This window comes from Sorghum bicolor, chromosome 2 (assembly GCF_000003195.3).
Source record: "Sorghum bicolor cultivar BTx623 chromosome 2, Sorghum_bicolor_NCBIv3, whole genome shotgun sequence".
Taxonomy (NCBI): Eukaryota; Viridiplantae; Streptophyta; class Magnoliopsida; order Poales; family Poaceae; genus Sorghum; species Sorghum bicolor.
This window is the reverse complement of record NC_012871.2, coordinates 7,450,393-7,477,792: the sequence shown is the minus strand read 5'-3', so window position 1 is coordinate 7,477,792 and position 27,400 is coordinate 7,450,393. Positions and strand designations below refer to the sequence as shown.

At 40.0% G+C, this 27,400-nt stretch overlaps 1 long non-coding RNA gene across 1 annotated transcript; it reads right to left on the bottom strand.

The window, feature by feature from the left end:
- On the bottom strand, positions 1,874-19,734 carry LOC110433152. Its single transcript, XR_002450549.1, has 3 exons — positions 19,238-19,734; positions 17,941-17,993; positions 1,874-6,386 (listed from the first exon to the last, which is right to left on the bottom strand). It is a non-coding gene; the product is annotated as an uncharacterized LOC110433152 (long non-coding RNA).

Below are 27,400 nucleotides of genomic sequence, written 5' to 3'. Positions count from 1 at the left end.
TATTACTTACATGATGATTGAATTTTCTTTGCCTCTGAAAAAATAATAAATACTAAGAAATAAAAAAAATGAATAAAGCATATGTTCCTAATTCTAGGCAGCAACACATACAAGCGTTGGAAGCATGAGGAGATTTCCGTTGCTTGCTTGCAACGCTCTATGGTACTTGTTACCAACGCATATGTATCTGTTGCTATAATCCCTAGCAACGCCACCTCTAGCAACGCATACTAGATGCGTTGGTATAAACCCTACCAACGCTTAATTAGACTTTTATCAACGCTTATATACGTTGCTAAAAGGGGTGTCTGCACATGCTATCGCAGATGGGGGAGAAGGCCCCACCCTGTGCCGTGACTGTATCTGCCGCTCCTCCCTCTGCCATCATCGGAGGTGCACTGGAGGTGGTCCTTGTAGATCTGCCGTGCCTCAATCTTCTGCCACCACGCCCCAATCCGCTCCAGTCGTGCATCGAACCACCATTACTATGACTTGATTGGCCCCTACCGCAACTGGATCCATTGCCATTGATAGGAAGGAGGAGGGGCACCAGATTTGTCGGTAGAAAGGGAGAGCTCTGGCTCGCCAGCAATTGTGGAGGTGCTTTGGCTCGCCATGACCCGATCCATGCTCGGTGGTGCTCGATGTTGCTAGATCTATTGCCTTCGCCAGGATAGGGAGGGTGCGCTGCCAGGAGAAGAAGAGGATGGGGCACCGCTAGGATGGGGGGTGCTATTAGGAGGAGAAGATGAGGGGGTTACTACCGGCACGACAGGGGAGAGGGCCGGCGTGGGATGGGGACAGGAGGAAGGGAGTGGTGCATGAGAGCCCATGCTCCTGCGGGCCTCTACGCCTCCACATGTGAGAGTGGCACAGGATGGGGAGGAGACGAGAGAGAGAGAGAGAGAGAGAGAGAGAGAGAGAGTGTGTGTGTGTGTGTGTGTGTGTGTGTGAGACAAGAGAGTGAGAGATAGAGAGTTCGGATGATTTCACCCCTAAACCCTGACTTAGCTATATATATGAAACCCTGGTAACAGGTGATTTGGGCTTCTTTGGGCCTTGGTCTTTTTGGAAGGCGGGTCTTATAGTGCTCCCGCCTCCATAAATCGATTTATGGAGGTGGTCGTCTTAAGGTGCCTGCCTCCGTAAATCGATATTCAGAGGAGGCAAAAGTCCCTGCCTTGGAAAAAAATTTCCCACCTCCATTAATCATAGTCATTAATCGTGGCAGTCGAATTTTGTGACCACCTCTGTTAATAAAATGGCACCGTCTTGCAAAATCATTTGTGTAGTAGTGATGATCAACTTGCCTCTAGAAACCTTTCTCACCTGACCCGTCTCTGAAAATATGTACTGTATTCGAATCTGTCACTTTTGACACAGCAAAAAAGTGACGGTCTTCATTTCAATCTCATCACGTTTTATTATAAAATGAGATTAAGGATTGGTTATCAGTTTTAACCAGTCATCAGTGACAACTCCTGGATGATTGGCGTGGTGCCTATCACTTTATAGTGTTGTTCATCTGCTTATTAGCCGTTCTGATGTAGTGTGTCTAGGCACCTTGTTGCCTCTAGAGATATCATCTAATAACATTGGAATACTAATTAGCCTAATATATATGCCATCGTATGTGCAGATTCAGATACTCAAACCCATGTGATCATGATGTTCAGAGGAGGTGGAATTGAGTACATGAGTTAAATATAAAAATCAACCAAAGTTAAGAAACGCATAGATATATAACAAGTAAATGAGACATTATTGCAAATAAGGGTTTTATTTTCTCAGATGTCAAGTCATGTTTATAGCTAAGGTAAGTCAGGTAAGGCCGCCCGTAGTTAAAGAAGCCAGAACATCATGCTCTTGAGTCTTGACTCAACAATCATATTGCAAGAATATTCGAGGACCTTTTGGCCTTTACACGTCCTCGAGGGCAACACTCTATTTATAGCTGCACCATTTCGAGGGCAGCAAAACACATTTGCCACTTCCTGGTGCAAAGTAGGAACACACAAGAAAAACTATAATTCAGACATGGGCTGACATGGGAATGAATTCCATGGTGACCATTGAAGAGATGTCTAATTATAGGGATGGGAATGGGATGCATCAGCAGTTAAAGATCAAGTTCTGCCGGATCCTGGCTTCTTCATGGGCATCAAGTACGTTTGGGCTGGCTGCAACACCATGGACCTGCGTGGGGAGGAGCAGGGGCTTTTAGCACTGGATCTCGGGGAAGTGAAGCAACTCGCTGTATCTCGAGGAAGCAAAGGCGGTGTTGACCCTGCCTGCGTTGGGCCACCCTTCGTTAAGATCTCGCCGGCTCATGGCTGCTGGATCTACCAAGTCCGGAATCCTCACCCATGACTGGCACTGTGTGGGAAGCAGAGGGAGAAGCCGTGGGAGGGGATAGAGAGAGGGGGAACAAGGTGGCTTTTGTCACCGGATCCCAAAGACGCGCAGCGGCGGTGTCCTCTTGCCTGTGCTGCACCGTGCTCCATTGCCTTCTGCCGAGAGAGAGTAGGGAGATGGGGAAGAAACTGGGGAGATAGGGAGAGTCCGTCCGGTGAAAGGATAAGGATGCGGAATTTTTCGCGCGGCGGTGCACCTCTATCCACGCCATTCTTATCGCCCCCTCTCTCTAAGACGTGGGCCATGCATGCCACAGGCTTAGAGCGCGTGGTTCTGTTTTTTGGCTGTCCCGGAGAGTTTGCCGAGTGCCGAGCTGCACACACTCAGCAAAGGCCACATGTTATTTTATTTGTTCATTTTCTTTATTTTTTTTCAGAACTATATTTAACTAATTTGTTTCGATTAATTAACTTTTAAAATAACTTGTTAAATGCGCCCTATAATATATATTCAAAGCTTGTATGAATATTTGGCCATTATTTCACACGATTATATATAGCTTTAATTCTATTTACCGGAATTATAAAATTCTATAATTGCGGTTACAAATTAAAATTAGCAAACAGACCCGAAAAAATACTAAAATTTCACAAGAAATAATCTCTATCGTCTATTCATTATACAAAAAGTTTTGAAGTGAAACTCTAACTGGACACTAAATTTGACATGGAATCTTACCAGATCCTACTCAACTAATATGAAACTTCTTCGAAGATGTTCCGATTTGTAAGCATCGTACATGACAACTTCCGTGAAACATTCTTAAATTTTTGTCACAGCCTCAACATATGATATCATGACATTTTGAGAAATCTCGTGATTTTCAGATTTCGTTTGGTTTTTATAAAATTTAAAAATGACTAGGCCACAACATCGTGCTCTTGTTTCATAAAACAAGATGATTGAAATTTGATGTAACTTCCTACATTTGAACTTTATTCGATTTGAAATAACATGAATATCATTTTTCCATTTTTTCTAAATTATTCAAACCATCTATAGTTTAAATTTGAGTTATCCCTGAAAATTCAATTAAATGAGGTAAATTAACTCAATATAGCAAATAGATTGAGAATGGCATTAAACTTTCACATGGAGTCAAGATTACTTAATGGCGTTAGCAAAAAAAGTTTGGAGGCCAGAAATTAAAAATAAAAAAATTGCCGAGTGTCCAAGCAAAACACTAGGCAAAATGGTAACTTTGCCTAGTGTCAGGATAAAACACTAGACAAATTATTAACTTTGCCTAGTGTTAGTAACAAACACTAGGCAAAATATAACTTTGTTGAGTGTTTAACGAGACGCTCAACAAAACCTAACGACGAGTTGGGTAGCATCTGCCGTCACGGAAGCTTTGCTAAGTGCCTAGTGCCAGACACTAGGCAAACATCCAATTTGCCGAGTGTCAAGGTTTGCCTAGTGCCGAACACTAGGCAAACCATCGATTTGCCATGTGCTTCTCTTTGCCGAGGGTGACACTCGGCAAATCACTCCTTTGCCGAGTGCCCGATACATTACGCTAGGCAAAGCGTGCGACACTTGACAAAGAGCGTATCTCCGGTAGTGGAGTGCCAGTGCTGCCCAATGTTCGCATGTTGGCATTGCTGGAATTTCGAAGCTGGGAATTTGGTTTCCGTCATCCAGCGAAGCAACACAAAACAGCTGGGGTCATGGGTTCCGCCAGAGGAAGTAGAGTTATTCGTGCAGCACTGTGCATCTTCCATTTGCTCTTTTGCCTGGCAACTGCACTGTGTGACAGCATAATCTATTGATCACTTCTGTATGATCTATTGATCGATTGATCTTTGCCTAGCAATACATTTGTTGTTTTTCCTGCAATTACTCGGCGTACAGAGATCTATTGTTCGAAAAAGAGAGAACATTGAAATAACTTCAGCGGTATGAGGATTGAGGTAAATAATTAATATGAGTAAGTTGCATCCAGGGTGGAACAACCAGGCTATAGTAGCTGCAAATTAGGCAATTAGCCCAACGACATGTCAAATGCTTAATTAATTTGATGGAACAATCTAGAAAACAGGTGCACGTTCTGTATTCATCTGTTTCGGCCTTGCCTTGGCTAGCTTGCACCTGTGTTCCGTTTGTTGCATGTTGGCATGGCTGGTTGATTCCAGCATGGCTCTACACGACCTCCCCTTCCTTGAGTATGCAACAATTTCGTGCACGATCTGTTCCAACCAATATAACACCCACTGAGGAGGGTTATGGTCGATGCTAGTGGGCGGCTGTTGCACACCTGTGATCGCCTGATCTGCTGACCATTGAGCCTCATCATAAAGAACATGGAAGGATGATGTTAACAATGGATTTTTATGTCTTGGTCTTAACTCTTAACTTTCATTTCTTGCTGCACGTAATATGTTTTTGCCTCTGCTTCTATTTTCGAGGAAGGATGTTGTCATTTTGGGATTTTTTTTTTTTTTTTGTAAAAAAAGGCCAAACTAGTTGGGAGACATGCCCAGCTAGCGTACGCAATGGGGCCAAGGTCACAATTTAGAACTTTTTCGATGAAGGATGCCAAGTTAGCAATTGTTATGATGCTTCAGAAATTCTTGTTCACTCTTTCCGCGACTGTGCATGCATGGCCAGATGAATGCATGCGTTCAGATGATATGCTACATTGCTACTAGTGACGCGTTTCCAAGTTTCTGGTATTTGTCAGTCTTTAATTGGTTCTTTGCTGTCACGTAGTACATGCATAGACTATGAAAATAATGAGTGTGATACTACTTAATAATGGATGTGGTCCCTGCAGATTTTTACAGTTGCAACTGTGTCTACAAACAGCAAACGGATTTGTACTGTTTCTATAACAGCATGCCGCTAGCGCTGTAGCCGCAGCTCAGAAAAAATCACAACCAAATAGGCTGAATAATTTGCCCTACTGAGGACGTGTTACTCTGACCAAAACAGATTACATATTCTGGTGATAGGAAAAATATCCTTTTCTTTTATTTGTGACCTTCAACTACAAATATCTAATTTGATTACATGTTGCAGTAGCAATGAACAATTGTCTAGATTAAACTTATCTTTATACAATTTTTCTTCACAGAGGCAAAAATATACATATATTATACCTCTGATTAATCTTATCTTCATACATTTTTTCTTTTCTTTTTACATAATGGAAAGAAATATCCGGCTTCAATGTCCAACAAGAGGACTACATGATTTAAATATCAACCAAGTAAAATGAGACATGGAAATAAGGGTTTCACTACCACAATCTCGAATTGCCTTGAGTGCCAAAAACCGCCAAGAAAAGGGGTTAAACCGCCAAGAAAATGATCCTTGACCATAAACCGTCAAGCAAACGGACTCAAGAATAGAAGCTAAGGGAAATTAGTTTCCTTGGCGGTTCTGACACTCAAGGATGATTTCCTTGAAGGCTAGCTGCTAAGGAAATTACAACCAGACTTAATTTGCTAAAGCGCCAAGGAAATACTGCAACCGCCAAGGAAAGTAGTTTTCTTGAGGGTCCAAAGTCGCCAAGTAAATTAATTTTCTTGAGGGTCAATAACCTTCAAGGAAACACTCTAAACCGCCAAGGTAATTGTTGTTTCCTTGGCTGCTCTTCACCTCCAAGGAAATTAAAGTTTTCCTTGACTGTCCCTAACCGTCAAGTTAATTTTGATTTCCTTGAGCGCCAACCCCTAAGGAAATCTATACTAACAATAAAAAAAATAATTACAGTAATCAATATATTCTAATATTCTAGTAACTATATTCAAGTGACACAAGATGACATGCACATGGATATTTTACGATGGTCCTCAACCATTATATTGACGTAAAGTATCCATACAAACATTACAAGTGTATTTATCATTCATCTTTACATGAAGCCCATACATCAATAATAGTTTGGATATTACTAACTCCTATATCAAGCCGTCCACGCCATACTATCTTTTGGCCTTAGTCGTAGAGATTTGCTGATTGCATACCTACATGAGAAAGTTTTTAGTGAGTCTCTAGTCACTACTTCTAGTTTTATGCATTGTCATAACACTACTACAGAATGAGGCATTGGTCGATGTCCAAAATGGCCAAAAACCTCGGCCATTTTGCGGCCCAGGGTTAAAGACCCCTTTAACACCGGTTCGTAACACGAACCGGTGCTAAAGGGTCCTGCCCAACGGCTAGTGACAGGTGCTGTCGGGGCAGAGACCCTTTAGAACCGGTTCGTGTTACCAACCGGTGCTAAAGGGTCCCCTTTAGCACCGGCCAGCGCCACGGGCCGAGGCAAAGCCTTTAGCACCGGTTTGTGTTAAAAACCGGTGCTAAAGGGTGACCCTTTAGCACCGGTTTTGTTTATGAACCGGTTCTAAAGCTCCGGTTTATAGGCCGGATCACTCCTTCTCTCTGCCCATTTGAAACCGAGAGCACCATTCACTATTATTGTTCTTGGAGCTTCTTCTTCCTCATTTGTTCTTCGTCTCCGACGCCCATTGTTGATCTTCTTCGACTCCGTCATCATTTCTTCGTATTTGGAGGTGACTAACTTTTGTCTTTCTTGTCTTTTTCATGTTGTTTTTGGCTTGTGATGTTCGCATTATTTTTAGCTCAAATCCACGTTGTTATTTTGAATCATTCACATGAATTAGTATCCATATATATATATATCATATTTCATGGTTGACCTAGTATTAATGTAGTTTGCAACAATGAATTATAGTATATTTTTATGATTTTAGAAAGTAGGATAGTTCAAATTAATTGGTTTGTTAATATCACTTGATTTATTTTTATTACTACATATAATGTCCATTGTATCATACATGTTTACTAGTAAATGTGGAATTTATAATTGTTTAAAAATTGAGTATGGATAGTAGATGGCAACCGTGACCGGGTCTTCGGTCTCTCAACGGGTTCAAAAGCGATACCGTCCGGAACTCCCTCTCGTTACTTGTGGCAAGTGTGGGCAGAAGATTTTGATGGAGTACAAAGTGTCGAAAGAGGGAGTAAACAAGGGTCGTATATTCTACAAGTGTCCAGATCGTAATGTGAGTTATTTCCAGACATTTGCTTATATATGTGCATATTTTTAGTTTTGGTTTTTTTAGTGCTAGTTGCGATTGTATTTGTTGTAGCCAAGCTTTCCTAAATTAATCAACTATGTATCTTAGACATGTTGTGCAATAAGATGAGAAACTATATGTGTGTATGGTTTTCATAATATATATGTTATATTTAATGCAGATAGTAACACGTAATTGGATGTATAATGCCGATCGGCGCTCCGAAGAGTTCATTAATGGCGTGCACTATTTCTTAAGTGTGGCCGAGTCAAATAAGAGGGACGGTTTCATGTGCTGTCCATGTGCCGTGTGTAAGAATTTGACGGAATATTCTAACTCAAGAACTCTTCATTCACACTTATTAAAGTCTGGTTTCGTACCAAACTATATTTGTTGGACCAAACATGGAGAAAGCGGGATTATAATGGATGAAGGTGAAGAAGAAGAAGAAGAAGAAGAAGAATTGGACCATGCCAATATTATTGCTCAGTACGGTGGCTTCAATGATGTTGCAATGGAGGGACATAATGAAGAAGAGGTGGCGGCAGAAGATGATCGGGGCGATGATGCTTTTGGTGACGCCATCCGTGATGCACAAAGAGAATGTGAAAGTGATAAAGAGAAAGCCAAGTTCGAGCGCATGCTAGAGGACCACAGGAAATCGCTATATCCCACCGCTGAAGAGGGGCAAAAAAAGCTGGGTACCACACTAGAATTGCTGCAATGGAAGGCAAAGAATGGTACATCTAACAAGGCATTTGGGCAGTTATTGAAGATCACAAAAAAGATGCTTTCGAAAGGCAACGAATTTCCCACCACTACGTATGAAGCAAAACAGGTTGTCTGTCCTTTAGGATTAGAAATCCAGAAGATACACGCATGTCCTAATGACTGCATCCTCTACCGTGGGGAGGAATACGAGAATTTGGATGCGTGTCCAGTATGTAAGGCATCACGGTATAAGATTAGACGAGATGATCCTGGCGATGTTGAGGGTGAAGAACGTCATAGGAAGAAAATTCCTGCCAAGGTTATGTGGTATGCTCCTATAATACCACGATTAAAACGTCTGTTCAGAAATAAGGACAATGCAAAGTTGTTGCGGTGGCATAAAGAAGACCGTAAGATAGACAATATGCTGAGACACCCTGCCGATGGATCCCAGTGGAGAGCGATAGACAGAGAATTCCCATATTTTGCAGATGATGCTAGAAACTTGCGGTTCGCCTTAAGTACAGATGGTATGAATCCTTTCGGTGAGCAGAGCAGTAGTCACAGCACTTGGCCAGTTACTCTATGTATCTACAACCTTCCTCCATGGCTATGCATGAAGCGGAAGTTTATTATGATGCTGGTGCTTATCCAAGGACCGAAGCAACCTGGCAATGACATAGATGTCTACCTAAGGCCATTAGTTGAGGAACTTCAACTTTTATGGAGCAAACCAGGAGTTCACGTGTGGGATGAGTACAAACAAGAGCACTTTGACCTGCGAGCATTGCTGTTTGTAACAATCAATGATTGGCCAGCTCTGAGTAATCTTTCAGGCCACTCAAACAAGGGATATAATGCATGCACACATTGTTATGAAGACCTTGACTGTGTATTTTTGAAAAAATGTCGAAAGGTCATGTACCTTGGCCACCGTCGGTTTCTTCCTGTGAACGACCCAGTACGAAAGAAAGGCAAGCATTTTAAAGGCAAGGCAGACCACCGGACCAAACCTCTCAATCGAACCGGGGATGTTGTACTCGAAATGGTCAAGGATATAAAAGTGGTATTTGGAAAGGGACGAGGCAGCGAACCTATTCCCAAGGATGCTAAGGGATACGTACCCATGTGGAAGAAGAAATCTATATTTTGGGAGCTACCTTACTGGAATGTCCTAGAGGTCCGCAACGCGATCGACATGATGCACCTGACAAAGAATCTTTGTGTGAACTTGCTCGGATTCATGGGTGTTTACGGGAAGTCTAAGGATTCACTTGAAGCACGACAAGACTTGCAGCGCATGAAAGAACGAGACAACCTGCATCCAGAAAAGACAGATGATGGACATCATTACTTAAGCCCTGCTAGCTACACTCTGAGCAAAGAAGAGAAGAAAAGCATGTTTGAATATCTTAGCAGCATCAAGGTCTCATCTGAATTCCCCTCCAATATCAAGGGAATAATTAATGTGCCAGAGAAGAAATTCCTGAACTTGAAGTCTCATGACTGTCACGTTCTAATGACGCAATTGCTGCCGTTCGTTTTAAGAGGAATTCTACCTCCACACGTACGTCTAGCCACCGTAAAGCTATGTGCATTCCTCAATGCAATTTCTCAGAAGGCAATCAATCCAGAGCAACTAGCTACTCTGCAGAATGATGTCGTTCAATGTCTCGTAAGCTTTGAGTTGGTGTTCCCTCCATCCTTCTTCGATATCATGACACACCTCCTAGTTCATCTGGTCAAAGAGATTCGTATTCTCAGTCCTGTGTTCCTACACAACATGTTCCCCTTCGAGAGATTCATGGGTGTCCTAAAGAAATATGTCCATAGTCGTTCCCGGCCAGAAGGAAGCATTGCCAAGGGCTACGGAACAGAGGAGGTCATAGAGTTCTGTGTTGACTTTATTCCAGACCTTGACCCAATTGGCATTCCTGAATCTCGACACGAGGGCAGACTCAGCGGAAAGGGAACACTTGGGAAGAAAACATATATTGGTACGAGAGACGATTACTTCAATAAAGCACACTACACAGTTCTCCAGAACTCCTCATTGGTGGAACCATATGTTGAGGTACACAAAGATTTTCTACGGTCCCAGTGGCCCGGGAAGAATGAAGCTTGGATAATGCATCAGCACATGGAAACTTTTGGCGATTGGTTGCGCAAAAAATGTCAAGGTGATGAAAACATTGATGAGCAGCTTTATTTGTTGGCCAGGCAACCATCATGGCATGTCCTCACATACAAAGGGTACGAGATAAATGGTAACACATTTTACACAGTTGGCCAAGATAAAAGGAGCACCAACCAAAATAGTGGTGTACGCGTGGATGCCACGGATCCAAATGGGAACAGACAAACATATTATGGACGCATAGAAGACATATGAGAACTAGTCTATGCAGCTAATTTTAAAGTTCATTTGTTCCGGTGCCAATGGGTGAAGATGACCGGAGGTGGGGTAACAGTCGACAAGGAGTATGGGATGACAACTGTGGACCTTAACAATAGTGGGTTCAAAGACGAACCATTCGTCCTTGCTGCAGACGTGAGTCAGGTGTTTTATGTCAAAGATATGTCTACGAAACCAAAGAGAGGAAAAAATGATGACCACTCAATCATCAATGAGCCAAAGCGCCACATTGTCCTTTCTGGGAAAAGAAACATTGTCGGAATTGAGGACAAGTCAGACATGTCAGGCGATTACGAAAGGGATGATCGAATTCCGCCCTTCATAGTGAACAAAGACCCAAGCATTCTGTTAAACAATGAGGATACTCCATGGTTACGGCAGGATCATAACCAAAGGTCATACGTCAAGAAGAAGTTCACTGTTGTGTCGGCTTGACTTTGTATGAAACTATATTTGAGAATTGTGAATTTTGATGTGTAACAAACTTTTTATTCATGACTTTTCCAATTGTTAGAGATCATCAAATGCAAAAATTGTCATGACTATATGTGTCAATTGTGGATTTTCAACTACACCTTCCCAAAACTTTGTCAAATACAAAAATGGTCTATATATGAAATGTAGATTTTGATGAGTGGAACAATATTGGTATTCATGACTTTTCCATTCGAGACCATCTAGGGTTCCGAAACCGCTGCGTGGCTATGAGTTCTATGAAAATTCAAAATTCAGTGGTTCAAACTTTTCCAAATGAAAAGTTGACCATTAGACAAAATGTAGAACTTGATGAGTGTAGCAAATTTGTATTCATGACTTTTCCATTTGGGACAATCTAGGGTTCGGTCAAAGGGTGTGTTTGTAAAAACCAATGCTTTGACTTTGGTCAAACTTGGTCAAATGACCCATTTGATGACTTCAAATGAAAAAAGTTTGAATACAAAGTTGTTAGAGATCATCAAGATCTATATTTTATATATTGTCCATTTTTGCATTTGGATAATTTTGAGCCAATCCTAATTACATTTCTATAAAATCCAAGACGGGTTTTGGTCAAACTTGGTCAAATGACAAACTAAATTACTTCAAATGAAAATATTTTGAATACCAAGTTGTTAGATATCTTCAAGATCTAAACTTTTTATATACACAACTTTTCCATTTGAGAAAGTCTAAGTTAACAATACCCACCAATTCTTGAATCTCACACAAACTATATGAAACTATATGTGTCAATTGTGGATTTTCAACTACACCTTCCCAAAACTTTGTCAAATACAAAAATGGTCTATATATGAAATGTAGATTTTGATGAGTGGAACAATATTGGTATTCATGACTTTTCCATTCGAGACCATCTAGGGTTCCGAAACCGCTGCGTGGCTATGAGTTCTATGAAAATTCAAAATTCAGTGGTTCAAACTTTTCCAAATGAAAAAGTTGACCATTAGACAAAATGTAGAACTTGATGAGTGTGGCAAACTTTGTATTCATGAATTTTCCATTTGGGACAATCTAGGGTTCGGTCAAAGGGTGTGTTCATCAAGATATATATTTTTATATGATTTTTTATTTGATGAAAACTATACCCAACTAGCATTCCTAGTAATAAATAACAAAAATAAAAAGTTTTACGTCAATATGATGTGAAAATAAATTTCCAGTTGATTGGATATAGTTTTTTAAATTTATTGGAATAATATATTTTTGCATTAACAAAATACTAAACATTTCTTACAAAATCATTGCAAATTATAAAAATACAATAAGATATTTAAGTTTAAAAATTTTCATGTGTACATTAAAACATATTACAATATATGTCACTGTTTAAAAAACATTATGCAAAATATTTAATTTACTATACAATTTATAATATAAACTGTATATATAAACAATTAAAAAACCCTAAACTAAAAAACAGGGCCTTTAGCACCGGCCCATAGTGGGAACCGGTGCTGAAGGGTCCTGAAAATTTCAGGAGCCCGCCCTAGATCAGAGCAGTTACCTGCGTCTTCGTCTCCAGCGCCGCGACGTTCGTCGTCTTCACCGCCGCCGTCGCGCCGTTTCAACTCCCAGCGCCGCCGCGTCCTTCTTCCAGCGCCGCCGCGGCCTCCACCAGCGTCGCCGCGGCCCTCCACCAGCTCCGCCGCGGCCCTCCATCAGCGCCGCCGCCGGGGGGCACCTGCAGCGCCGGCCAACGTCGTCTCATCGATCTCTTCTCCCGGCCGCTGTGTGCTAAGCAATATGTATAGATCGAGAACGCCATGCATCTCTCCATTGATTAATTAAATATTTATATACACTAGACTAGAAATATATATATATACACACATATATATATATGGTGTTTTGATTTGTAGTATTATTTTTTTAATATATTATTTTAGTATATATATATAGTATGTATGTATGTTTTATTTTTTGTATGTATGTATTATTTTTTGTATGTATGTATATTATTTTTTGTACATATATACACATATATATAGTTTGTATGTATGAATTATAATTGTTTGTATGTATGTATGTATTATTTTTTTAATATATTATTCTAGTATATATATATATATAGTATGTATGTTTTATTTTTTGTATGTATGTATTATTTTTTGTATGTATGTATATTATTTTTTGTACATATATACATACATATATATAGTTTGTATGTATGAATTATAATTGTTTGTATGTATGTATGTATTATTTAATATATTATTTGTAGTAGTACTTTTTAGTATATATTTATTGTATATTATTCTTGTATCATATTTTATTTTCTAGTGTTTTGTATATATTATTGTTTGTACTATATTATTCTAGTATTGTTTTTTATTCTAGTGTATTATTTGGCTTAAAAGATTCTAGTATTATTTTTAGAGCACTCCAACACTTTCATTTGTAGTAGTACTAGTAGTAGTATATAAGTCTCTAATATATGTTCTAGTAGTGTTTAGCCACCAAATTTATTCTAGTAGGGTTTTGTATATATTATTGTTTGTACTATATATTATTCTAGTATTGTTTTTTATTCTAGTATATTACTTGGCTTAAAAGATTCTAGTATTATTTTTAGAGCACTCCAACACTTTCATTTGTAGCAGTACTAGTAGTAGTATATAAGTCTCTAATATATGTTCTAGTAGTGTTTAGCCACCAAATTTATTCTAGTAGGGTTTTGTATATATTATTGTTTGTACTATATATTATTTTAGTATTGTTTTTTATTCTAATGTATTACTTGGCTTAAAAGATCCTAGTATTATTTTTAGAGCACTCCAACACTTTCATTTGTAGTAGTACTAGTAGTAGTATATAAGTCTCTAATATATATTCCAGTAGTGTTTACCCACCAAATTTATTCTAGTAGTGTTTTGTATATATTATTGTTTGTACTATTATTCTAGTATTGTTTTTTATATATTATTCTAGTGTATTTCTTATCTTATATAGAATATATATATATGTATGGTTGCAGACATAGAAATGGCTAACCGTCCTCATGCTGATCCTGATTATATGGAAGCTGCCATTCAAAATATGATCGACGACGGTAGTCAGTACTTTATTGATTACCATGAGATCATGCAAGGCAATCCGACTGAGCAACAAGAGGGCAATGCCCCTGAGCAACAAGAGGGCAATGCGCCTGAGCAACAACTTGTCGTGCAACAAGAAGAAAATACTGGCGAGGTATATGTAAATGTAAACATATATAATTAATGCATCTCTTACATTAGGTTTTAGACTTATTACTTGGTTATTAATTTAGTATTTTTATTTCTATATCTATGTGTAGCCTTCTGGATCGACCTCTACGGGGAGAAGCGTACCTCCACGAGGGCCAAAGAAGCTGTTGGAGGGCCGCTATGTAATCTCTGAGTTTGAGATAGCTACAGGCAGACCACTTGGTGAGCATGCAAATAAATATGTTAGTCACTGTGGATATCTTGTGAGAGATCAAATACCGATCAGTGCTCGTGAATGGAGAGAGAAGCGAGGTGCTTCAGTTTTGTCTCTGATCATGACAAGAAGTTAGTTTGGAAAGCTCGTGAAGAATGGATGCAGGCAGAGATTCAAAGGCAAGTGCAAGCAGCACTTAGTCAAATGACGAAAGGGCAAGGTACATCATAGCCTGAGGTCAATGTTAGCCTCCCAGGCCTGTTGAAAAGCAGCTACGCATCCACGGAAGTACCAACCATTCAGGATGACATGAAGCTACACTTCCCCGTGGATGATGTCACAGAGGCTTTTACTACCTATGAGCTGCATGTACCAGATGAGAATGCAAGCAAAAAGGTGGCTATCGCTGTTGTCAACCCTATCGACCGAACGAGAACTCCAAGAATCCATAATCGACCAGTACCTGGTGGATATGCTAGCGTCTCGGTTGATAGGGTTGAGAAAGGTTGTGGCAATGTGCCACTAGACATAGAAGGGGGAGACGAAGAGAAGACCTTAGGTGAAGCTGAGAAGACATTTATTTGTTGGCGCAAGCGCTTCATAATTATTCCTCAACATAGGTTTGTGTATGATTTTACTTCTTATATTATTTATTATGTATTGAAATTAAAAAAAGTTTGCTCACAAAACTTGTAATTGTTTTCTTTGCAGGGACTCCTCCAACCTAAGTCTAGTTCTCTCCCCAGCGCATCATAGTGCTGCGGACAGTGACAATGCTGGATCTCCTCCAACACCTGCGGCGGCCACACCGACCCCGCCACCGCCTCCACCACGGTCTCCACCTCCTCCACCGAGGTCTCCAACTCCTCCACCGAGGTCTCCAACTCCTCCACCGCGTTCTCCAACGCCAAAAAGATCGGCCCCACCACCTCCACCGCCTGCACCTCCCTCTCCAAATAGTGCACGGTCGGTCCCTTCACCTCCAAAGCGAGGTAGTAAGAAGCGGTCCGCCCAAGAAGGACCGAAGTCATCGGTCCCACCTCCAAAGAAGGCTGCCTCAGCAAAGAGAGCTAAGACGCTAGAAAAATTACCTTACGAAAAGAGTGAAGTGGAGGTAATTGCTACATCCAAAGCTGAGGTCCAACAATTTTTTGATAAAATAAAGGAGGATAGGAAAAAACGGCTTAACCCAGAAAAGCCGTACTTTTATGTGAAGCCATCGGAACTGAGGCAGAAGATGGCGGACTATCAAAAGAAGCAACGCGAAGCTCAGAAAAAAGCCAGCACTTTCGGACTATGAGCGGTCTCTGGTCAAGTCTTCACAGCCTAAGAAGAGAGTAGGAAAGGGGGTCCCACAGCTCGGAGAAGTATCAAAACCGGTGCCCCCTTTGATTGTGCCAAATCAATACGGCTCAAATGAAGACTTGATGCCAAAAAAATCCTTAGCGTTGTCTGAGCTAGACTCGCTTGAGCGTTACTTTAGACAGAGCGGTTTAAATATGGAAAAAATTGCCGCCATTCTTGAATGCCAAACATTTGAAAAAGCCGAGGTAGTTGATCAATGGAGGGCAAGATATGAACCGGGCAGGAGTCTATTCGACCCTAAGCGTTTACACGAGCTCGGCACACAAATGTTTGCAATAAACAAATGGTGCATTGAGGCGTCTAAAAGGGGAGAGAATTGGATTTCTGTTCGTATTAGACAACATCACTACTTCCGTGGAGATGACCTCATATACGTGCAGTTCGAAGAATTGCACCAATTATGTCACCTCGACGCTCTTGACAAATCTCTTGTCAGCTGCTTTTGTCTGTAAGTATTTTTCCTTTTTATTATACTTTTAACTTCTTTAATTACATGTATATAATCCTTACACACTTAGGATTTGTATGTATATATGCAGGCACCAAATGAGAGAGCTCAGAATGAGAAATGACAATAGTATTGGGTTCGTTGACCCTTATATTGTTTTCAAGGGCTCTGCAGGCAGTGTGGACAGCAGATCATGAGACAGAAGTTTGCACCAATCTTATGAGGTTCTTTGTGAACCAAAAAGAAAAACAAAAAATACTCTTCCCCTTCAACTTCGAGTGAGTTATATAGTTATTAAGTGCATGCATATTTTATTTTACATTATAGGACTGACTATATATATGTGTGTAAACAGCTTTCACTAGATACTCATGGTCATTGAAATTCCCAAGAACCGGTTGATAATCTTTGACTCAATGAGAAAACCACAAGAAAATTATCAACAAATGGTAAACATTATTCAAAGGTACGTAATGTCGACCTCAGCTACAAAAATATCATAATATGACTCTGTAATTATTAGTTCACGATCCACAATGGCTGTGTATAGGGTTTGGGAAAGATTCATTGACCGTGAACATCTCAGTGGATGTAAAGCGCCGCTTAACATAATACATCCACAAGTAAGTTCTACTAGCTAACAAACTTTCGCTAACTTTTAGCCTTCCTATTGTCGTGGTCGTGAATATTTTTATATATATATCGTACAGTGGTGTTTAAGACAAGAAGGGGGGAACAATCTATGTGCATATTACGTGTGCAAATTCATGATGGCACAAGTCAATCAAACACCCATATAGACGCTCAGAGTACGTTACATGTCTCTTTTCATTATCTCCTGAATTATACTGAATAACTTAGATAACTAATACCTTTTTAATTTATTTCAAATTAAAGACGGAATGGCTGAGGAAAAAGGTCCTACAACAAGACCGAATCAAAGCTATCCAAGAGACGATAGCAGGATTTCTCCGCGACCAAGTGATCAATCCAAACGGCGAGTTTCACTTCAACGGCAACGAAACTCTTATTCCAAACAACGATGATCATTTGTATCGTTTGTAGACATTGGGAGAAAAAACTCTATGTATATATGTGTTACGAATTTTGTACATATAAAACTATATATATATAAAGCTTTTTACATATCTATTTAATTTTTGATGTGGTCTATTCATTTTATTATAGGCAAAGCTTAATTATTAAGCTAAGCCTATAATTTTCATTTATATATGCTTAATATGCGTGTAATATAAATATATTATTGTATCAGCAAAAACCTATTATTATATATTATATAAAAACAATAAACAAAACCGAAGAAGTAAACAAAAAAAAAACCTTTAACACCGGTTGGTAATACCAACCGGTGTTAAAGAGTCCTGCAACGTGGCAGCTCTGGCAGGACCCTTACCAACCGGTGTTAAAGGGGGAGGCTTTAGCCCCGGTTGCCCGAACCGGGACTAAAGGGTGGGCCTTTAGTCCCGGAAGGGCAGCACCGGCTCGGGAACCGGGGCAACAGGCCCTTCCCGACCGGTGCTAATGCCCGAACGTGCAGTAGTGTAAGTAGTGCTGACAGCATAAGTTTGGATTAAAAGAAACCAAAAGCATGAGGGTACCATGTTTAGATTTCATACCAGCAACTGTTGTGCCTCTCCTGTGTTCTGAGCAACACCTTCAGAATTCAGCACTGGATATAGGAAAGATATGAGTTATATCACACACAAATTTTAATAAGCATAAGGATAGATAATTCACACATGTCCACTCCAGTCAGTTCCAAAATGTTAAGGCTTATGCTATGTACACACGTACAACCAAAGATGGAGGAAATGATAAGCTGTAGCATAGAACTAATGAATAGAAATGGACCATGCACAATCAGAATATGTAAATCGATAATTGTTACATTTTTAGAGTCCATCGCATATATTCCAGAGTTCATAACCATTCCATCAAACCAAAAATGTGGAATGGCGATTTCAGTATTTCACTAACAACAGCATAAGCTGTAAACTACAAAAAAGGAAAAACAATGTCATCTTACATCCAGTAGCAGACGAACAAACCAAAATTGCATGAATGCATAGACAATCTTACGGCAAAAAAGTTCTATATATCTCCTTGCCTCCTGCCCACACATTAATATAAAATCAACTACAATTAGATTTGGAGGAAATCTATCTAACTAGCACAGCTCAGCTTGTACATACAGATGTGCAAGTTTGTCTTTTGCAAACATATATCAATAATTATCACACTTGAATTGCTAATTTGTGAGGATTTCCGGAATTGCTAGGAAATAAAATTTTTACATAGCCAAGCAATATCAGTGTAAGTACAGGCAGGTTTTATTGAGACTGAACTAAACTAAGAGACATCTTAATTGAGTGGATAGGTAGGAAACATGGAAGATGCAAGAAGCTAATAAAAGCACAGCCACGGTTAAGTCAATTTAGTTGAGCAATACTGTAAGAAGGTAATGAAAGCACCAGGAAAACATATATATATACACATGCATGAATGACCATGGAAGTGAAAAGAGGCTACACAAACAGTAGTACTTTCTCGTTGGCAAAATAATCTATACTATGTACACATTCAAAAACACATGTCCCAAATTGACTCGGAAAGAAGTTGTAATAGCTTTTCAATAGGTAACTGATTTTGTTCACTTCTGCATTTCAAGGTTTAATGCTGAGCTCGCCCCAAATTTCAGTTGTGTATGAGTTAAACACATTTGTGCATCAATCAACTAATACTTTGAACTCTGAAGTTCAACATACACAAAAAAAAAAGAAATACAACAGTACGTGCTATGGAATACCATTATCGGCTTTGTTTTAGTTTCACCTCGACATCAACTCCATTCTCAATAATATTGTAGAATAGAAGCAAGTAGAAAAATACACAGTTGAGGAATCAATTAGGTACCTGCTGTCCTGGTCGAGGGAGGGATGCTCAGCTCAACGGAAGACTTGAGGAGGCGGCTCCTCTTAGTGGGGAAGGTGGCTGCAGAGCACCAGAGGAGGCGGCATCCTCAGATCTGCGCCTGTTGGTGCCTGCTCCGCGGAGGACGCAGGCTGGGGTCGTGACTGGCGATGCGCATGGGGACTGCCTGTACTGTGGGAGGGGTGCGCCGTGGAGGAGAGTGCCACCGGAGGGGGCCGCGGCCTACCTGCAAGCCGCCGGAAGCGCTCGCCCTTGAGCCGCACGTGCCGCTGGATACCTTAACCCGCACACGCCGCCGGAGACCCTAACCCGCATGCACAGCCGGAGGGGCCGCGCCCTGCCGTGCACCGCCGGAGGGTCTCGCCATGCCGGGGCTCACCCCTGGTAGCTTGAGCCGTTTGGATAGGTTCGAGACTTGGGGGAGAGATGAAACCGAGAGAGAGTGGCTAGGGGCGGCGACGTCTGAGAGAGGTGGTTGAGGGAGTTGAGGGCTTAGAACTAGGGTTTGTAATCGGCCTGGCATATCTAGCCATCTAAGTTTGATCCAACGGTGATGATCGAAACATACTTTAAGTTGGGCTGAGGTGGGCTGCATTCAGACATGGGCTTCATTTTTAGGTTGAATATTGTGAGACTGTCAATTATACATAGTTAATTAATTTGTTTTGTACAAATTTTAAATAAGTAGAAAAATACTTCTAAAGTAACATTAAAAAAACATATCTGGTATACCCTAATATATTTCCAAATGTTATATACTGTATATAAGTTGTTGTGGAAGAGTTTTAATAATTTTTAATAGGTTTTCTATTTTTCTATCTTTTAAATGGATTTATATGTGTTTATTTAGTAATTGTAAATTGATCTATCCATACGTCTATAAAGATTAAAAGATCATAGCAATATATTTTTCTCATACATTTTACTCTGGCTCCATATCTTGGAGTTCGACAAAAAAATCATTTGTTTGCTGGGAATAGTTCATAGTTCTATCTCCAAATTACCAGAAGATAATTATAATAATATCTAAACTTGGCTAAAGAATTCTGCAAACTTGTATGATAACATGTTTTTGTGTATATATTTGCATAAAAAATCAAATGATTTAAACAAATGGTACTTGTAGCCAAGTTAATATAATTTGAAAATTTTATGGCAAGATAATACAACCATATTATGCTCTCCTGTAAAATTTTAGGATTTTCAGACACGTTTAAGATATTATTGTTTTTTCGGTCAAAGGCACCAAAATACTTGTAAGCATTTACTTGGCTGTCAACCTCCAAGAAAACTCAACAACCCCCAAGAAAATGATAATTTACTTGACGGCTTAAAATAACACCCAAGAAAATAGGTATTTTTCTTGGCGGTTAAGAATAACACTCAAGAAAATGAGTAATTTCTTTGGAGGTGATTGGAAACTGCCAAGGAAACACCCATATTCCTTGGCAGTTTACTTAAACCTCCAAGGAATACATGTTTCCTTGAGTGTGGAGTAGCACCGCCAAAGAAATTGTTATTTTCTTGGCGGTTTGATTTTGGCCCCCAAGGAAATTCAGAGCCGCCAAGGCAATTCCAGTTTCCTATAGTGTTTTATTCTCTAAGATGTCAAGTCATATACAAATGCCATCTTATTTATAGCCTAGGTAAGGCAGCAGGTAAGGCAAACACTCATAGTCTGAAATACATCATGCTCTCGACTCAACAATGATATTCTGGTAATATTTGAGGGCCTTTAGTTTGTCCTTCAAACGGCCCCAAGGGCAACATTCTATATATAGCTGCAGCATTTCCAGGGCAGCAAAAGCACATTTGCCGCTTCCTGGTGCAAAGTGGAAACACACAAGAAAAAATATAATTCAGACACCGCACATATATATGGAATTAATGGAATAGTCTGAAACCCGAGAGGGCGATGAGTTTTTTTCTTTTTGGGCTAAGACTAGGAATTCAATGGTGACCATTGAAGAGATGTCTAACAATAGGGATGGGAATGGGATGCATCAACAGTTAAATATCGAGTTGCCGTGCTGCTGGCAGTGCCAAGGGTAACCAATGTGTGCATGTTGCCATTGCTGGAATTACGAATCTAGGTCTTGTTTAGTTCGCAAAATTTTTCGCTTCTGGCTACTGTAGCACTTTCGTTTTTATTTGACAAACATTGTCCAAACAAGAAGTAACTAGGCTCAAAAAATTCATCTCATAAATTACAAGTAAATTGTGCAATTAGTTTTTATTTTCATCTATATTTAATGCTCCATACATACGACCAAAGATTCGATGTGACGGAGAATCTTGAAATTTTTTGCCAACTAAACAAGGCCTTAGAAAGACACTTGGCTAGTAGCGCATCATTGGATTTAGTGGTCTTTCGAGATTACAAAAATTCGGATTCCTTCGAAGGGGAAACAGTCAAGACTTGAGCAGCGTATTTCTCATTCACTCTTTTTGCAACGATGGACGGATGGAGGCCAATGCAAATTTGCAATTGGCATGATACTTTAGAAATTCTAATTCACTATTTCCCTCACTATGTGTATGGCCGGTTGGTTGTAAAAAATTGTCAGATGATATGCTAGTGACAATTCCAGGTTTTCTTTGTGGTTCACGCAGTGCATGCATAGACTAAGGGAAAAAATGGAGTGGTCGCTTCAGATTTTTGCATCTGTAGCTGTGGGCCGTGGCTGCAAACTGGAAACTGATTTGTGCTGGTTTTATACCAGCATGTAGCTGTGGCCGCATCTCAGTAACACACTGATCGATCAAGCTGAATAAACTTGCCCTACTGGTTGCTCTGACATAAATAGGTGACAAGCAAATATCCATTTCATTTACGTGTAAACTTCGACTTCAATATCTAAATTGATAGTTGCAGTAGCAATTAACATTTATCTAGATTAAACTTACCTGTTATTAAAGGTGGAACCTTCATTGATTGCACCAAAACGCCTATTGCTGTGTTAATAATGGTGGAACATTTACTGACAAATATTTTTCTTTGACTGAACAATCGCTAGTTACTGTTGTAACCTTCCTTATTTCCCTTATAATCTCTGGAGTTTAGACTTTGCAGCTGTTACTCTACTATTTATATGTATAAGCAGTTGTGTGGAACTCCTGAGTCTACAAAGAAGAATTTATATTATAAGGTTTACTTGTGCATATGTGTCATAGTTTGCTCCAGATATAGCTATTCGGTGGGCGGAACAATAATAAAGACATGTGCCTATAAAGCTACACCCCGAAAGTATAGAAGAAATCACTTGCTTCCCGAAGCAACAGTGGCAACATCCAGACTAAAAATTATACTACTTTTTTCATGCTCAAACTCTCGTGGTGCTGACTGATTATGAGTATGCTGATCGAAATACATCATGGTGAGATTCATTCGGAATGTGATACTTCAGGATCTTGAGTCTCATCGGGTCTGGTCTATGATGTCACATCTGCTCTAGCAAGGCCGCGATGAAATTTGTGTTTCGTTAGAAATTTATTATTCTCTTGGCCAGCGATGGCTTGCCATTGTTGGAATGTGATCTCAGCTAATTCTGAGATTAATCACGAAATTAATTAATTAATAATTTATGGTCTCACCTGCCATATATATCCAACAAATCAGATTGCCGCGATCGGCGGCAGCCCTTAGATCGTCTAGGGTTTTCGGCCCCCTGCCCCAGCGCACTATATAAGAGGAGGCGCCCCTGGCACCTCCATGCCAATTCATTCAATCCATTCATATCCAAACCGATCACTAAGGCGCTGGAGGGTTCGGGAAGACCGTCACCCACGTTCATCCCTACGCAGCTATCCTCGACGGCATCCGGAAGGCCGTCGCTATTTCGGCGACTCGCGTTCAAGTCTCCAGCAACACAGATGGCATCATTGGACTCTGGTTGGTCTAGCACTAATTCTCTCAGTTTTCTCAATAGATAATTAGTGATCTAAGAATAAGATCCTGTGCATGAGTTGTTCATGATTTATTATGTGTTTAGATCTATCAGCCATGTGCTACAGATCAGAGAGCGACCACCTGCGATGGCATGCCGCATATTATAGTGCATTTGGCTAGAATAGAATGAGACAATTCCATCACGGTATTGGTGGACAATAACAAATTAAATCACATACTGCTCATGTGTCAATAGAGGTGGAAGATGTGTGAAGAAATCAAAGCTAGCACATTCCATTGTAAAAAGAAACATCAGTGTCCAGGATAGTTTTTTCTTCACATCCAACAGAAGAGCAAGATGACCAACATAGAAATTTGAAACTAACACAGTTGTGCAACCCATAACAGAGTGGCAAGGCAACAGGTCAGGTCCATTAAGCTACCTTCGCTCACATCAAGGAAAGCTTACTCGACAAAGGTTGATAGACTATCACTACCGATTATTTTGGAACCAGCAGTAACCGGCAGTGATAGGCATGGTACTATCACTGCCGGGCAATGCTATGGTACACTCTTTACCTTCTAGGAGGTAATATTTTAAATAAATCTGAGCCATTGATTTTTAAAAATTTTAAAACCAATTAATTAACATAGGAAAACAAAAAAAGGAAATAATTATATTTTCAAATCTCTGCATGCACGGGAGAAACCCAAACAGGCCGGCGGCGGCTTGCCCTTCCCTTATTCATCGCACACACAGACACAGCCTGACGGATGCATGCATGCATACATGCATGCGTATATCACCGTAAAATAATTAGTAAGTTCATTGTGCTAACTCGAATAAAATTATATTATAAAATTAAGAAGGCTTTGAAATAAAATGAAATTGTCACGTACTTACATATATTATAAACATGTATTTTTTTTATGGAGGATGAAAATGTTTGTTGGGCTATGTACGCCACATTTTTTATTTTTTATTTTGGGGCGGGGATCATGATGTATAAAGTTTGATGAATTTTTTTGTCTTAAAGGTGATCTAAAAAATTTATAATAATTAGTGCTAAGTTTCATATATATATGCATGTACTTTGTTTTGAAATACGTACATATAAATTTTGAAATACGTTCATGTAATTAGTTTATTCTAGTTAAGTTACGTTATATCTAAAGTTGCAAAAATAAAAAGATTCGATATATCTAATAGATCATGTACATATCAATTAGATTCGCTATATCTAAAACTTTCCTTACTTCACATACTACCTCGTACGAAGTAATAGATGATTCTAACCATCCGATCTAATTAGATTAACGATTCACAGTTACTTGAGAGTACGACAGCAAAGCCCATCACTGCCGGTTCAAGCCATGAACCGGCAATGATAGGCTACCTATCACTGCAGACCAGCACAGACTTAGAAGATAGAGCCTGAATATATCCATGTGCATGCGAGCAAGACCTGTACGGTAGCTTGTTTGTGTGGCAGACTCCATGTGCATTTGTGTTTGATGGTTCCTCAAGATTAAAGATTCGGGTTCCTCTGTTCAACTAAGGTTTTAGCATGGAACAACCCAGACGGCCAGACTTGAGCACAAACATCCAGCACTGTGCAAATTCGTGATGACACTTTGGGCAAATTCGCACAGACACTGTGCGCATCTTGGTTTGATCAGGTGTAGATCATTTCCTTGGTCTTGGTGGTTTCGGCCCTCAAGACAATTTGGGATTCTGGTCTGTGATTTTATATATCATGGCAGTAAGAAGTTAAATCAATGGCAACTAATGGTGAGGTTGGTTCATGTTGGGAAGATACATCAAGAGCTTGAGTCCCATCTCTCTGTGCCAGCAAGGCATTCAGGCCATCTTTGTTCTTTGTGTGCCATCACACGCAGAGTTGGAGCCTCTTGCCGCTCACTACAGTGTATAGACAGACCATCTGTCAACGGAGCAGCAATTGTGTCAAATATTCCCTCTGTCTATTAATGCCTATATATCTAGGAATTTAGATGCATTAGGTTCAGGTAATAACGACCATTCTAGCAACATGCTCACGGTAGCCGATGTGTAAGTAAGCACTCCATTTGCAATAATGTGCTCTGAAAGTATATAACCTACTACCTGGTGGCCGGGTGAATCAATGAGAACACAAAATAAATGTCAGTTTACTTGTTGCACCTATATATAGCTAGCTGCACACATTTGAGGCCTACCGCTTATGCGAAATCACTTACTTCCTGGTTCAACAGAGACAACTGTATATACCCAAAACAACCAACCTGTTGATCGAGGACAGGAATATATATAGCATGGCAAAGGGAATGAATTCAGTGGAGACGGCCTTGCTGGGAAAGGATTCTATAATACGTGGGATTGGGATACATCAGGAGTTTTACACACAGCAGAGCCATTGATAGTAGAGCCTGACTATGTCATTGTGCCAGCAAGGCCCGTATGGTAGCTTGTTTGTGTTAGGTACCATGAGCATCTCGGTTTGGTTTTTCGAGATTAGAGATCCTGGTTTCCTCCGTTTAATTAAGGCCTAGCATGGAACAATCAATAGCAGGGTCTTGACAATCAGCATGTGGACCAAACTTGACTTAACTGGACTCCTTCCTCAGGGTTGTCGACAATTGAACATATTTCTGGAAATCCCTGCGTATTGCCTCATAAGGAGCATGGAGCACTTGACTTGACCTCCTTCCTCTGGGTTTTGAAGTCAAGATGATGTAGGTTGGGAAATCAACTATAATTGAATGTTTAACAACCGATATTCTATCTTTGTTGTTGTATCTCATCTTTTAACAGTTTCCACCACTTGCCTCACCGTTTCTGAGGTTATCAAGCGTGGAAATAAACAATGAATGGATCACAACTGTGTCGGGGACTACGATTAGTCCAAGGGACAAGGGTAGTAACCAGGACAGCTAGAACGTACAGCTGTTGCCCCTAAGACTAAGAGACCACTGAACGCAGTAGGATTCATTGGCTAATTAGTTGCATGCTAGCTGTTGAGAGCAAAATTATTTGCAGTGGGCCTCAGATATAAAAAGAGTGTGTAAGTATGTAGGGTCAAAACAGTAATCTTGGCTCTCGGTTTGAGGCTTTACCATTTTACTTACGTTCCTGTGATGTAACCGCCAATCAACTAGTATCAAATTGTGCTCGAAGTCAAGTGACTGCAAATGCATATTACTGACCCAGACCAATGCTTTATTTGCTCAGGTACGTGGTCATGGGAGAGGCAGCAACTTCAATCCGATTTCCAGGAGCTTGAGCAGCTCCAGAGAGAGGAACAACAGAAGGAGTAAAACATTGGCAACTATCTTTGTAGTCTCGATCAGCAGAGCTCAGACTGAGGATTTGCTCCGTATTGAGGATTTGCGAACCAGCAAAACCCCATAGGCCCATACTCATTTAGTGATCAAAGTCAATCTTCACCCATTCAAAATGCAGTGGGGCCACATGGATTTATTGGGCATTGAATTGTATTTGATTATAAAGACAATGAAAATAATAATAATAACAAAAATAACAATGAAATCCCAAAAATTTGCATATAATCATACACTTTGGTGATTTTTGAAAATAACCTTTAGTAATAATCTCCTGGTATAGAAATCTTAAAATATTACGTATCCCTACGTACATTTATAATAAAATAAAACTATTACCACCAACTTTTGTTGGTGGTATTTCAAACTCTAATTTCTTCCAATTTGTAGTGAACTTTAAGTAAGGAAAAAAACTAGTGTTAGAAGCCCTTCATGTACTCCCTGTATCATATCCCTATTCTCGTGTCTTCTGAGTTCTATAATACTTCCTCTGTCAAAAATGTAGATGCACCAGGTTGGAGGTTATATAATGACCATTGCAGCAACATGCTCTGTCAAAACTTTGTAGTGGCCTTCTGAATAAATGAGAGCTTGAATTCTCAATTTACTCCCTACGGCGCCTATATACATAGATAGCTGGCTGCAAACTCTTGGAAAGGGCCAAGGGCCGGGGGTGTACGTGAAATCAACAGAGACAATAGTATCCCAAGTAACGAAGGTGTTGATGAGCACAAGAATATAGCATGGCAGTGGAAATTGAGTGGCGACGACCGAGCCACAAAAGGGTTCTGTTGTTGGGGATGGGATACATCTGGAGTTTCAGATCGAGACGAAATGTGGATGAGAGTGTCATAAGATATCTTTAAGCGAGCTTTGTGGAGGTGCTTTGTGCTTTGTTTCAAACATTTGTGTTTGGT